Here is a 14,768-nt window from a genome sequence, read left to right on the forward strand (position 1 = left end):
CTGAGCACAGCTTCTCTTTCCAGTGATTGGTGTGGGCTTGATCTTCTTTCTTCCATCTCTCGCCGTTTTGTGAGAACAGGTCCTTCCTTCCCTTCTGGGTTAGATGGACTCGTGGGTATCACTTCAGTGAATGGCATTGTCAGTGGGGGTGATAATTCCCTTCTCATTGGAAGACTTTGCTGTGAGTATTAGAAGTGCAAGTGATTTCTCTTCCCCTTCCTCCCTGTCCATCTCTCAGAGCCACCGGGAAACAGAGGCCTCATCCAGGGTCACACAGGCCTGAGGGAGTGCAACCAGACTGTTGTTTCTTCAGGCCCTCAGTGCTGGACATCATCCGGGATACTCTGTGTGTGTCTTCCTCAGTCTGGCGTCCCTTCAGACCTTTCCCTAGTTTTCACAGGCTTGTTGTGTTGGTGTTCTTTGTCTGTTTGGAGACACGTCCTTGAGAAGCTTTGTGTTTCCACTCATTCGTCTCGCGATGTATGACCTGTCTTTTGCTTTTGTAATGAGGTCTTTCCCACGGTAGATATCTTTGATTTTGCAAAGTCCACTGTATTCTCTGGGTTGTTTTGTGGACTGCCTTTTAGTTTTGTGTGTGAAGACTCAAAGCACGTGTCCGGTTTCTGCTCATTGTTCTTCTAGATTTGTGACAAGTTTTCATGGAAACTTTGTCTAGGGATAACTGGAAGTGAACTCGGTGTAAGGTGTCAAGTCTCCATCTCCATTCATGTCATGCCCTGCAGTTTCCAATTCCCTGTTCCTGAGTGGTTTTGGAGACCTTGTGGGAAGTTTGGTTGCATCGGAGTTTGCATTTCCACCTTGAGTAGATTCACACTGTTCTGCCCTCAGGGACACTGTCAAGGGGGAGTGAGGAGCAGCCTGCACTTGCAGCAGTGACCACACGGTGGGGCGAGTGCTGCTGTTCCCTCTGGGAGCCCCAGGCCACAGGCATCCCAGTGAGGAGCCAGCTCTGTGCTCAGCTGAAAGGAGTTAGTCTCTCAGGAGCCTCTGAGCCCTTGCCTTTGGATCACCCAGGGTGGGCATTTACTGTGACAGAAAAAAATTGCCCTGAATTCCATGGACGGAAGAGCCTGGCTGTGTAGAGTTCGTGAGTTGCCGTGAATCAGACACAACTGAGGACACAAAAACTCAATAGACTAAAACACTTTTTGGGGGTGGGGGGAGTGAAAGGGGGTGATGTGGGGTTTTTTGTCTTATATAATAGCCAAGGGAAATCTAGTTTAAACCTAAATTCACATAGATGGGAAAGGTATAGCTCTCCGTCACCCTATTAAAAAAAAAAAAAAAACGACTTAACTTTTCTGAAAGTTTATTTAGTAGCTTCCTTGAGCAGTTCATTGTGAAGCTTTTTTTTTTTTTTTCTGTGACATTGGCCTCATTAAAAAGTACGGTTTGCGTTTACTGGATAATTTTGTTCATTGGTTTGTTAGGGAATCTTGGTAATATTTGAGTTTCCTGGGGAGCATGGTCACATGACCTGGCCCTGGCCAATCGGTGCGTTCCACCTCCCTGGCCACTGTGATTGGCTCCGGACTGGGGCAGTGCCCAATCGGGGCCCAGGGCCGGGCCTCACGTTGGAAGCCAGGGGAAGACGAGCTCTCGTCCTGCTGGGGTAGGGGAAGGGGTGGGGCCGGGGGAGGTCAGGCTCCAGCAGTGGGAGGGGCTTGAGGTCCGCCTGCGGCAGTTGGTGACCTTCCTGCTCCCCTCAGGGCAGAGCCGCCGGCCTGAGAATGAGGGCGCTGCTGAGCCCAGGGGCTGGGATGGCCCGTTGCTGCTGTGGTCCCAGAGCTCCACCCGAGACCTGAGGGAGGCCGTCTGCCCGTGAGTCCTCTCCCGCTTGTCTGTCAGCTTGTTTGAAGCATGCTGGGTTTTCTGCCCAGCTGGCTAAGGGGAGTCCCTGGAAATGCAAGGGTGTGGGTTTTGGCAGACTTCAGGGAAGACATGCCAGATGAGCCTGGGAGACTCCAGCTTAATCTGGATTCAGGAGATATGTCTTCGGGCCAGCTAGTAATTGTAGGATAAGCCTAATGAGTCTTCACAGGATGAAGAGAGTAACGTGCCAAGGTAGCAATCGATGTCCTCCTTCGAGAGGATGAAGCTGGTGCTCAGAGAAGGGGGGAACTTGGCCACAGCAAGGAGGTGTGCACCCAGACAGAACCCCCAGATCCGGCCATTTGAGCTCAGGGAGGCCAGTGGTGTGGCTTGTCCCTGTGGCAGGGGCCGAGGCACGCAGCCCACCCTGATTCCTGTGGGGGCCTGACTTGGGAAGTGCCATCTGGTAGCTTTGAGACTCACCAAACCAAATTGCACTGGAGAGAGGAAGGACACCTTCCTTCATCCACCCCCCACCCCCGCCGGATTCCCACATACCCTGACCCCATTCTCTGGATTTTGGAGCCATTTCCAGAGTCCCGCTCATATGACCTCATTCGAAGTGCGCTGTGGACGAGCTGCCATCTGCAGCTGCTACCACAGCAGCCAAGGGCTTTAGCTCCCGAGTACCTCCCTTCCTTTGGAACTTGGGGGCCCTCTACTCCCCACTTGCACACCACAGACCTTTGCTGAGGATTGTGGGGACCCTCACTCAGTTTGCAGCACGTTGTAGCCATCCCTGTCCTCTCAATACCTCCCTTGCAACTCAGCTTGTGAGCTCCTTTGGAGCAGCGTGGCCCACCTGGCTGCAACGGAAGAGACACAGCTGACAGGGAAACAACAGCTTAGATCTGACAGCCGGAAAGCTCTGTCAAAAGGGACCTCCCTCATCACACCGTAGAGGCTGTAGGAGCCGCCAGGGTTTGGGAACCAGTGCTGGGGCCAAAATGACTCCACAGCTGTTTTCCTTCCTGGGGAGGGTTCTGGCTCCAGTGGGAATGGCTCAAGTCTCCTAAGGTTCTGAAAGCCCACTGTGTGCAGATTCACGGTACACAGAGAGGAGAAGGTGGAGTCCTGCCCTGGAGGTGGGCACAGCTCACGGATGAGCCAGGCAGGCAGGCAGGCAGGCAGGGCATGAGAACACCTGAGCTGCCTTCATGAGTGAATGGTGTGGGGGCAGAGGAAGAGAAGCCGGTCTGCTCCCTCATGTGGTGCCCAGGGCAGGTTGTCCCCAGAGGAAACCCTTACGACGGTGAGGACTATCACTGCTGTTTCCCAAGGGGTTCCGTCGGTGCGTGTCTTCCCCGGAGCGGTCAGGCCGTCTCTGAAGTACACTGGCCATGGGCATTGCCTCTCCTTGGAACTTCCCATGTGTTTCTCTTTTTTATGGAACAGTGATTTTTTAGAGGGGTTCTGGGCCACAAGGTTGTTGGGTCATTTTCTAGCCTTCTGTCGTGAAGAACGCTTTCCTGGGCGTTGGGGTGGTTTGTTGTTCCAGCTCCCTTTCTTGGCTTCTTTTGGGAGCTGGTGCAACAAGAGGAGCTCAGCCTCTGCCTTCTGGCTGAGATGTCACCCTTCAAACAGCAATGCCTGCCTGGAGATAATGATGGCATTTGCCAAAAGGGCTTCGTTTGGCACATGATATCTTGAAAGGACGTACACCGTCCTTTCAGCTATCAAAGGCTAGTTCAAATGACATACAAATGAGAACTCTCCAATGGAGTCTTACAGTAGGTGGAGAGTCCGAAAAAAACTCCTTCAGTCATTTCACTGAGAGTCATTGATTGGGGACACCAAGAATATAGGAAGGAATGCAGAAAGAAAAGATGAAATTGTGTTCAGGATCGGGGGGAGGGATGAACAGGGCGTGCTTGCCTTGAATCCAGGCTTTGTTGGGGGGTGGGGCATAAAGATCGAACGGGTCTGAAACTACAAAGTGGGATGGTAACACAGTATCACCAGAGTTACACAACAGTGTTCCCAAATTGCAACAATGATGAAAAAGTTTACTAATCCCAACTTAACCAAGAGAAATACAGGAAACCATACACAAAATAAAACATCACCAGAAAGGTGGAAACAAACCAAATGCAAAGCAGTTCAGGGGAAAGGAACTCCATGTCCCCTGGGGGCAGACCGAGTTGCCGGCGTCCACGGTGAGCAGACAGGGATGGAGGCTGCAGAGCCGACCGCTCCCCTGGACGTGGTGTTTCCGGCAAGGGCTCTGGGTCTCTGCCCAGAGCGGGGGCTCGTTCTTCCTGCAGGGGCGAGTGAGTCATCGTCGGCGTCTGGGTGTTGCGCGGGAGCCAGGGCAGGCTCTCCCTGCCGAGGCGGTGACTCTTCCTCTGCCTCGGGTTCTCCTGCCAAAGCCCGAGCAGGTACAGGTGCACGTGGAGGTGGAGGTTCTGGCTGAGGGGGTGGGACATCAGTGCCTGGGGCTGGGGGCCCTGCAGGCACGGAGATCCGATCTGCCCGGTGTGCTGGCCAGTACCCAGCTGGCCTGGTGTCTCTGTGAGGGCAAGTCTCGGATCTCCATCTGGCCTCGGTGGATCCCTGGGTCCTGCACCTGGAGCCACCACCTCTGTAGGGACAGGTCTGGGAAGTAGAGCCTGGTTCCAGTTGGAGGCCAGTGCTAGAGCTGGGGGAGAAGCAAAGTTTGCCCACAGGCCAGCCTTGGCATGTGCGTATCCCGGGACAGAAAGCTTCCAAGAGATTCCCAAAGAATACCCAGGGTCGGATGTCTTTTGGGACTGAAGTGTGCAAGATGGGGGTGGGGGTGTGAGGCCAGCGCTTGCTGCAGGCCCAGCAGCATCTTTCGGGGACTCGTCCGTGTGTAGCTCAGCACTCCCTCCCCACACACTCCCGTGCACCAGCCCCAGCGTCCTCACCTCTGTGCTCTGGCGTGCTGGGCTCCAGGTCCTCCTGCTGCCTCAGAGGCCGGGGTTCTCGGGACTCTGGGTCGGAGCCGGGTGTGCTGAGCTCCGTGGCCGCCTCAGACTGGCCCGCCGGGTGTATCCTGGGTGGTGTCTCGGCAGCAGGCCTTCCCCGCCTCCGCTTCGCCCCCGGTGGGGCTGATGCCTCCGTGGGCACGCTCACCTGGAGCCTGCACTGGGCCTCACGGGCGGGGGGGTGGTGCTCCGACCCCTCCCTCCGGGAGGTGGACGGGGTGTCCCCGTCCTCGGCCTCATCACGTGGGAAGCTCTGCAACGACAGTGACCGTCAGCCAGCCGTGCTGGGAGTTTTCCGAGCTGGGCCTGGCCAGTGGAGCCGCTGCTTCTGCCTGCTCGAACTTCTCTTCCCAGAAGGGTCAGAGACGTGTGTCTGCTCAGATCCCCACCCGGGAGGAAAGAGACCCACCTGAGGGTGTGAGGTCAGCCTGGGCGGCCGGCGCTGCCCGCACTCTCCCCATCCCACCCAGCCTGCTCTCCCCTGGGGTGTGGACACAACTTGTCCGCAGGCTTCTGACCCCACATCCGCCTGGGCTTCCTTGAGGGAGACACACCCCGAGAAACCCGCATCCACACACACAGGCAAAGGACCCGCTGTTTCCGGGTGGCATGGGAGAGGTGGCCTGGCCCCGCCTGGGGCTCCCCGTGTTACCTTTCTGTTTCTCCGGGCAAAGGGCCAGAGGCCTCTCGGGGGTGCCCTGAGCCAACGTCGACAGGGTGCCCACGCACACTGCCTGTGAGCTCTCCTGAGGCCCCGGCCTCTGGGCAGGGGCAAACAGCAGAACATCCTGGCAGCAAGTGATCTGGCTGGGGGCTCCTCTCCGCTCTGGAGGCCTGGATACCCGGGTTGCGGGTTCTGTTGGGTTCTGTTGCCGGCAGGTGACATCATTTCCTGGGGTTCGTGCTGAGGTCCCTTCCCCAAAACTTCGCAAGGGAATCTCTGGGTTTCTGACTGCTCGACCACCCCCCTTAGGCCATGTGCAGGCACAGTGACAGCCACACAGCCCAGCCCACAGCCCTGGGGAGGCCTGGGTGCAGCCAGGGCCTGAGCTCCGAGGACCCCGCTGCTCTCAGACCAGGCTCCTTCTTCTCGTAAGTGGTGTGGCCCTGGACAAGCATATGCCCCTCAGGGTTTCCCCGGTCTCTCCATCTGCAGAGTGGGGGTCATTCTCCCATCTGTTTCCTAGGTCTGTCGGCCTACGAGCAGCTCCATGCCTTTCCACCTGGGGCTGATATCACGTGGAGCTTGTGCGCTGAGACTTCAGAAAGAAAGACTCCATCCAGGGCTGACACAGCACAGAATGGGGCAGAACGAGGCCTGGATGCGCCGTGGTACCCAGGAAAAGGCACTCCCCCTCCTGACTGTTTGGAGACCCCGCATGCAAGTTGGAGGACCGAAAGGAAGACTCGAAGGTCTCCCTCTCTGATAGAAAAGAGTAGCCAACTTTCTGGTCCTCTGTTTCCATTGAGATTCTGTTCAAGTGTCCCAGCTCGGCTTCTGCGGGTGGCTGAGCTTCTAATGGCTCCCTGCGTTCTTGTCTTTTCCTCTCCAAACCTTCCGTCCGTTTCCCCCTTCTGGGGTGGATGGGCGCTGTCATTGCTTCTACCTTCGAGACAGATTGATGAAAAGTCTGGACCATCGACTCCTTTCCTCTCTTTGGTTCCGTGTCTCTCTCTGGCTGTGTCCCTCTCTTTTCCTTTCTCGATTCAGTCTGTGTCTTCCTCTTTCTCTCTCGTGTGTGGATGGATGGATGCTAGGAATGCACATGTATATGATTAGATGAGGGTTATGTTTTAGGGATAGGTTAGAGGGAGAGAAAGGCTTTAGGTCGGAGTTGGTCATGGGGGAAGGGTCAAGGGTGGTGGTGGTGTTTCTTGGAATCTGAGTGCTGTGCATTCTTCGTCTCTTTCCATATGAACCCCTTCTCAGATACACCACTTGCAAGGAGTCTCTCATGTTCCGTTTCCTATCTTTTGCATTTGTGAATGCTTAGCTTCTCTGTTGTGAAGAGGTTCCATTGGATGGAAACCCATTGGTGTACTTGGTTTCCCTCTTTCCCTTACTTGAAGAGACCCATTTCTACCTCCGCCCAGCAAATGGCAAGGAGACTCTGATGTTAAGGAGCCTTTGACCTACGCTTCTTTCTAGCTATCTCATGACATCAGTCTTTAGGGTGAGGTTTTTCCCCGATATTGAGGTGGTGTGAGATCAAAACCAATAGCGTTCTTCAGATGTAGCTGTCTGGTTTTCCCATGGACATTGATTGAAGAGGCTTTCTTGTTCCCATTTGGATATTCTCCCCTTCTGTGTCAGAGATGAGTTGACCTTGGATGCCGGGGTTTGTTTCTGGACCCTCAACTTTATTCCATCGATCTGGATCTGTGTGTGTTGTTGTATTCCCAATAGCATACTGTCCTGCTGCTGCCGCTGCGGCTAAGTCACTTCAGTCATGTCTGACTCTGCGCGACCCCATGGCCTGCAGCCTACCAGGCTCCTCCGTCCAGGGCATTTTCCAGGCAAGAGTACTGGAGTGGGTCGCCATCGCCTTCTCCGATACTCTCCTGAGGATCCTAGTTTGGTCGTCTAATTTCCTTTCACACAACCTTGGACGTCCGTATCGGGGCTTTTTCGTCGGATTGTATTGACAATTTAGGCTCTTTTCTGTTTCCGTAACCCCTTTTGCAATTCTTTGTTCGGTGCGAACATGCATTGGCATTTTGGGAGGAATAGCATCGAAGCTGTGGATTGCCTTGTGGGGCTGTGACATCATTTTCCCAATAGGAATTCTTTCAAGCCCTGAGCACAGCTTCTCTTTCCAGTGATTGGTGTGGGCTTGATCTTCTTTCTTCCATCTCTCGCCGTTTTGTGAGAACAGGTCCTTCCTTCCCTTCTGGGTTAGATGGACTCGTGGGTATCACTTCAGTGAATGGCATTGTCAGTGGGGGTGATAATTCCCTTCTCATTGGAAGACTTTGCTGTGAGTATTAGAAGTGCAAGTGATTTCTCTTCCCCTTCCTCCCTGTCCATCTCTCAGAGCCACCGGGAAACAGAGGCCTCATCCAGGGTCACACAGGCCTGAGGGAGTGCAACCAGACTGTTGTTTCTTCAGGCCCTCAGTGCTGGACATCATCCGGGATACTCTGTGTGTGTCTTCCTCAGTCTGGCGTCCCTTCAGACCTTTCCCTAGTTTTCACAGGCTTGTTGTGTTGGTGTTCTTTGTCTGTTTGGAGACACGTCCTTGAGAAGCTTTGTGTTTCCACTCATTCGTCTCGCGATGTATGACCTGTCTTTTGCTTTTGTAATGAGGTCTTTCCCACGGTAGATATCTTTGATTTTGCAAAGTCCACTGTATTCTCTGGGTTGTTTTGTGGACTGCCTTTTAGTTTTGTGTGTGAAGACTCAAAGCACGTGTCCGGTTTCTGCTCATTGTTCTTCTAGATTTGTGACAAGTTTTCATGGAAACTTTGTCTAGGGATAACTGGAAGTGAACTCGGTGTAAGGTGTCAAGTCTCCATCTCCATTCATGTCATGCCCTGCAGTTTCCAATTCCCTGTTCCTGAGTGGTTTTGGAGACCTTGTGGGAAGTTTGGTTGCATCGGAGTTTGCATTTCCACCTTGAGTAGATTCACACTGTTCTGCCCTCAGGGACACTGTCAAGGGGGAGTGAGGAGCAGCCTGCACTTGCAGCAGTGACCACACGGTGGGGCGAGTGCTGCTGTTCCCTCTGGGAGCCCCAGGCCACAGGCATCCCAGTGAGGAGCCAGCTCTGTGCTCAGCTGAAAGGAGTTAGTCTCTCAGGAGCCTCTGAGCCCTTGCCTTTGGATCACCCAGGGTGGGCATTTACTGTGACAGAAAAAAATTGCCCTGAATTCCATGGACGGAAGAGCCTGGCTGTGTAGAGTTCGTGAGTTGCCGTGAATCAGACACAACTGAGGACACAAAAACTCAATAGACTAAAACACTTTTTGGGGGTGGGGGGAGTGAAAGGGGGTGATGTGGGGTTTTTTGTCTTATATAATAGCCAAGGGAAATCTAGTTTAAACCTAAATTCACATAGATGGGAAAGGTATAGCTCTCCGTCACCCTATTAAAAAAAAAAAAAAAAACGACTTAACTTTTCTGAAAGTTTATTTAGTAGCTTCCTTGAGCAGTTCATTGTGAAGCATTTTTTTTTTTTTCTGTGACATTGGCCTCATTAAAAAGTACGGTTTGCGTTTACTGGATAATTTTGTTCATTGGTTTGTTAGGGAATCTTGGTAATATTTGAGTTTCCTGGGGAGCATGGTCACATGACCTGGCCCTGGCCAATCGGTGCGTTCCACCTCCCTGGCCACTGTGATTGGCTCCGGACTGGGGCAGTGCCCAATCGGGGCCCAGGGCCGGGCCTCACGTTGGAAGCCAGGGGAAGACGAGCTCTCGTCCTGCTGGGGTAGGGGAAGGGGTGGGGCCGGGGGAGGTCAGGCTCCAGCAGTGGGAGGGGCTTGAGGTCCGCCTGCGGCAGTTGGTGACCTTCCTGCTCCCCTCAGGGCAGAGCCGCCGGCCTGAGAATGAGGGCGCTGCTGAGCCCAGGGGCTGGGATGGCCCGTTGCTGCTGTGGTCCCAGAGCTCCACCCGAGACCTGAGGGAGGCCGTCTGCCCGTGAGTCCTCTCCCGCTTGTCTGTCAGCTTGTTTGAAGCATGCTGGGTTTTCTGCCCAGCTGGCTAAGGGGAGTCCCTGGAAATGCAAGGGTGTGGGTTTTGGCAGACTTCAGGGAAGACATGCCAGATGAGCCTGGGAGACTCCAGCTTAATCTGGATTCAGGAGATATCTCTTCGGGCCAGCTAGTAATTGTAGGATAAGCCTAATGAGTCTTCACAGGATGAAGAGAGTAACGTGCCAAGGTAGCAATCGATGTCCTCCTTCGAGAGGATGAAGCTGGTGCTCAGAGAAGGGGGGAACTTGGCCACAGCAAGGAGGTGTGCACCCAGACAGAACCCCCAGATCCGGCCATTTGAGCTCAGGGAGGCCAGTGGTGTGGCTTGTCCCTGTGGCAGGGGCCGAGGCACGCAGCCCACCCTGATTCCTGCGGGGGCCTGACTTGGGAAGTGCCATCTGGTAGCTTTGAGACTCACCAAACCAAATTGCACTGGAGAGAGGAAGGACACCTTCCTTCATCCACCCCCCACCCCCGCCGGATTCCCACATACCCTGACCCCATTCTCTGGATTTCGGAGCCATTTCCAGAGTCCCGCTCATATGACCTCATTCGAAGTGCGCTGTGGACGAGCTGCCATCTGCAGCTGCTACCACAGCAGCCAAGGGCTTTAGCTCCCGAGTACCTCCCTTCCTTTGGAACTTGGGGGCCCTCTACTCCCCACTTGCACACCACAGACCTTTGCTGAGGATTGTGGGGACCCTCACTCAGTTTGCAGCACGTTGTAGCCATCCCTGTCCTCTCAATACCTCCCTTGCAACTCAGCTTGTGAGCTCCTTTGGAGCAGCGTGGCCCACCTGGCTGCAACGGAAGAGACACAGCTGACAGGGAAACAACAGCTTAGATCTGACAGCCGGAAAGCTCTGTCAAAAGGGACCTCCCTCATCACACCGTAGAGGCTGTAGGAGCCGCCAGGGTTTGGGAACCAGTGCTGGGGCCAAAATGACTCCACAGCTGTTTTCCTTCCTGGGGAGGGTTCTGGCTCCAGTGGGAATGGCTCAAGTCTCCTAAGGTTCTGAAAGCCCACTGTGTGCAGATTCACGGTACACAGAGAGGAGAAGGTGGAGTCCTGCCCTGGAGGTGGGCACAGCTCACGGATGAGCCAGGCAGGCAGGCAGGCAGGCAGGGCATGAGAACACCTGAGCTGCCTTCATGAGTGAATGGTGTGGGGGCAGAGGAAGAGAAGCCGGTCTGCTCCCTCATGTGGTGCCCAGGGCAGGTTGTCCCCAGAGGAAACCCTTACGACGGTGAGGACTATCACTGCTGTTTCCCAAGGGGTTCCGTCGGTGCGTGTCTTCCCCGGAGCGGTCAGGCCGTCTCTAAAGTACACTGGCCATGGGCATTGCCTCTCCTTGGAACTTCCCATGTGTTTCTCTTTTTTATGGAACAGTGATTTTTTAGAGGGGTTCTGGGCCACAAGGTTGTTGGGTCATTTTCTAGCCTTCTGTCGTGAAGAACGCTTTCCTGGGCGTTGGGGTGGTTTGTTGTTCCAGCTCCCTTTCTTGGCTTCTTTTGGGAGCTGGTGCAACAAGAGGAGCTCAGCCTCTGCCTTCTGGCTGAGATGTCACCCTTCAAACAGCAATGCCTGCCTGGAGATAATGATGGCATTTGCCAAAAGGGCTTCGTTTGGCACATGATATCTTGAAAGGACGTACACCGTCCTTTCAGCTATCAAAGGCTAGTTCAAATGACATACAAATGAGAACTCTCCAATGGAGTCTTACAGTAGGTGGAGAGTCCGAAAAAAACTCCTTCAGTCATTTCACTGAGAGTCATTGATTGGGGACACCAAGAATATAGGAAGGAATGCAGAAAGAAAAGATGAAATTGTGTTCAGGATCGGGGGGAGGGATGAACAGGGCGTGCTTGCCTTGAATCCAGGCTTTGTTGGGGGGTGGGGCATAAAGATCGAACGGGTCTGAAACTACAAAGTGGGATGGTAACACAGTATCACCAGAGTTACACAACAGTGTTCCCAAATTGCAACAATGATGAAAAAGTTTACTAATCCCAACTTAACCAAGAGAAATACAGGAAACCATACACAAAATAAAACATCACCAGAAAGGTGGAAACAAACCAAATGCAAAGCAGTTCAGGGGAAAGGAACTCCATGTCCCCTGGGGGCAGACCGAGTTGCCGGCGTCCACGGTGAGCAGACAGGGATGGAGGCTGCAGAGCCAACCGCTCCCCTGGACGTGGTGTTTCCGTCAAGGGCTCTGGGTCTCTGCCCAGAGCGGGGGCTCGTTCTTCCTGCAGGGGCGAGTGAGTCATCGTCGGCGTCTGGGTGTTGCGCGGGAGCCAGGGCAGGCTCTCCCTGCCGAGGCGGTGACTCCTCCTCTGCCTCGGGTTCTCCTGCCAAAGCCCGAGCAGGTACAGGTGCACGTGGAGGTGGAGGTTCTGGCTGAGGGGGTGGGACGTCAGTGCCTGGGGCTGGGGGCCCTGCAGGCACGGAGATCCGATCTGCCCGGTGTGCTGGCCAGTACCCAGCTGGCCTGGTGTCTCTGCGAGGGCAAGTCTCGGTTCTCCATCTGGCCTCGGTGGATCCCTGGGTCCTGCACCTGGAGCCACCACCTCTGTAGGGACAGGTCTGGGAAGTAGAGCCTGGTTCCAGTTGGAGGCCAGTGCTAGAGCTGGGGGAGAAGCAAAGTTTGCCCACAGGCCAGCCTTGGCATGTGCGTATCCCGGGACAGAAAGCTTCCAAGAGATTCCCAAAGAGTACCCAGGGTCGGATGTCTTTTGGGACTGAAGTGTGCAAGATGGGGGTGGGGGTGTGAGGCCAGCGCTTGCTGCAGGCCCAGCAGCATCTTTCGGGGACTCGTCCGTGTGTAGCTCAGCACCCCCTCCCCACACACTCCCGTGCACCAGCCCCAGCGTCCTCACCTCTGTGCTCTGGCGTGCTGGGCTCCAGGTCCTCCTGCTGCCTCAGAGGCCGGGGTTCTCGGGACTCTGGGTCGGAGCCGGGTGTGCTGAGCTCCGTGGCAGCCTCAGACTGGCCCGCCGGGTGTATCCTGGGCGGCGTCTCGGCAGCAGGCCTTCCCCGCCTCCGCTTCGCCCCCGGTGGGGCTGATGCCTCCGTGGGCACGCTCACCTGGAGCCTGCACTGGGCCTCACGGGCGGGGGGGTGGTGCTCCGACCCCTCCCTCCGGGAGGTGGACGGGGTGTCCCCGTCCTTGGCCTCATCACGTGGGAAGCTCTGCAACGACAGTGACCGTCAGCCAGCCGTGCTGGGAGTTTTCCGAGCTGGGCCTGGCCAGTGGAGCCGCTGCTTCTGCCTGCTCGAACTTCTCTTCCCAGAAGTGTCAGAGACGTGTGTCTGCTCAGATCCCCACCCGGGAGGAAAGAGACCCACCTGAGGGTGTGAGGTCAGCCTGGGCGGCCGGCGCTGCCCGCACTCTCCCCATCCCACCCAGCCTGCTCTCCCCTGGGGTGTGGACACAACTTGTCCGCAGGCTTCTGACCCCACATCCGCCTGGGCTTCCTTGAGGGAGACACACCCCGAGAAACCCGCATCCACACACACAGGCAAAGGACCCGCTGTTTCCGGGTGGCATGGGAGAGGTGGCCTGGCCCCGCCTGGGGCTCCCCGTGTTACCTTTCTGTTTCTCCGGGCAAAGGGCCAGAGGCCTCTCGGGGGTGCCCTGAGCCAACGTCGACAGGGTGCCCACGCACACTGCCTGTGAGCTCTCCTGAGGCCCCGGCCTCTGGGCAGGGGCAAACAGCAGAACATCCTGGCAGCAAGTGATCTGGCTGGGGGCTCCTCTCCGCTCTGGAGGCCTGGATACCCGGGTTGCGGGTTCTGTTGGGTTCTGTTGCCGGCAGGTGACATCATTTCCTGGGGTTCGTGCTGAGGTCCCTTCCCCAAAACTTCGCAAGGGAATCTCTGGGTTTCTGACTGCTCGACCACCCCCCTTAGGCCATGTGCAGGCACAGTGACAGCCACACAGCCCAGCCCACAGCCCTGGGGAGGCCTGGGTGCAGCCAGGGCCTGAGCTCCGAGGACCCCGCTGCTCTCAGACCAGGCTCCTTCTTCTCGTAAGTGGTGTGGCCCTGGACAAGCATATGCCCCTCAGGGTTTCCCCGGTCTCTCCATCTGCAGAGTGGGGGTCATTCTCCCATCTGTTTCCTAGGTCTGTCGGCCTACGAGCAGCTCCATGCCTTTCCACCTGGGGCTGATATCACGTGGAGCTTGTGCGCTGAGACTTCAGAAAGAAAGACTCCATCCAGGGCTGACACAGCACAGAATGGGGCAGAACGAGGCCTGGATGCGCCGTGGTACCCAGGAAAAGGCACTCCCCCTCCTGACTGTTTGGAGACCCCGCATGCAAGTTGGAGGACCGAAAGGAAGACTCGAAGGTCTCCCTCTCTGATAGAAAAGAGTAGCCAACTTTCTGGTCCTCTGTTTCCATTGAGATTCTGTTCAAGTGTCCCAGCTCGGCTTCTGCGGGTGGCTGAGCTTCTAATGGCTCCCTGCGTTCTTGTGTTTTCCTCTCCAAACCTTCCGTCCGTTTCCCCCTTCTGGGGTGGATGGGCGCTGTCATTGCTTCTACCTTCGAGACAGATTGATGAAAAGTCTGGACCATCGACTCCTTTCCTCTCTTTGGTTCCGTGTCTCTCTCTGGCTGTGTCCCTCTCTTTTCCTTTCTCGATTCAGTCTGTGTCTTCCTCTTTCTCTCTCGTGTGTGGATGGATGGATGCTAGGAATGCACATGTATATGATTAGATGAGGGTTATGTTTTAGGGATAGGTTAGAGGGAGAGAAAGGCTTTAGGTCGGAGTTGGTCATGGGGGAAGGGTCAAGGGTGGTGGTGGTGTTTCTTGGAATCTGAGTGCTGTGCATTCTTCGTCTCTTTCCATATGAACCCCTTCTCAGATACACCACTTGCAAGGAGTCTCTCATGTTCCGTTTCCTATCTTTTGCATTTGTGAATGCTTAGCTTCTCTGTTGTGAAGAGGTTCCATTGGATGGAAACCCATTGGTGTACTTGGTTTCCCTCTTTCCCTTACTTGAAGAGACCCATTTCTACCTCCGCCCAGCAAATGGCAAGGAGACTCTGATGTTAAGGAGCCTTTGACCTACGCTTCTTTCTAGCTATCTCATGACATCAGTCTTTAGGGTGAGGTTTTTCCCCGATATTGAGGTGGTGTGAGATCAAAACCAATAGCGTTCTTCAGATGTAGCTGTCTGGTTTTCCCATGGACATTGATTGAAGAGGCTTTCTTGTTCCCATT

At 55.2% G+C, this 14,768-nt stretch overlaps 2 long non-coding RNA genes across 2 annotated transcripts in view; both read left to right on the plus strand.

Annotated features, from left to right (window-relative positions):
• LOC145514118 (uncharacterized) overlaps positions 1-11,328 on the plus strand; it is a 32,600-nt gene extending 21,272 nt beyond the window's left edge. The window contains exons 3-4 of the long non-coding RNA XR_014059837.1: positions 1,731-1,842; positions 9,369-11,328. This is a non-coding gene — a long non-coding RNA (uncharacterized LOC145514118). The remainder of the gene's footprint in view (positions 1-1,730; positions 1,843-9,368) is intronic.
• Positions 3,757-9,062, plus strand: LOC145514124 (uncharacterized). Its single transcript, XR_014059845.1, has 2 exons — positions 3,757-5,933; positions 6,029-9,062. It is a non-coding gene; the product is annotated as an uncharacterized LOC145514124 (long non-coding RNA).
• Positions 11,329-14,768: the final 3,440 nt, after the last annotated feature.

This window comes from Giraffa tippelskirchi, chromosome 7 (assembly GCF_054371585.1).
Source record: "Giraffa tippelskirchi isolate mGirTip1 chromosome 7, T2T-mGirTip1v1.2.pri, whole genome shotgun sequence".
Classification (NCBI taxonomy): Eukaryota; Metazoa; Chordata; class Mammalia; order Artiodactyla; family Giraffidae; genus Giraffa; species Giraffa tippelskirchi.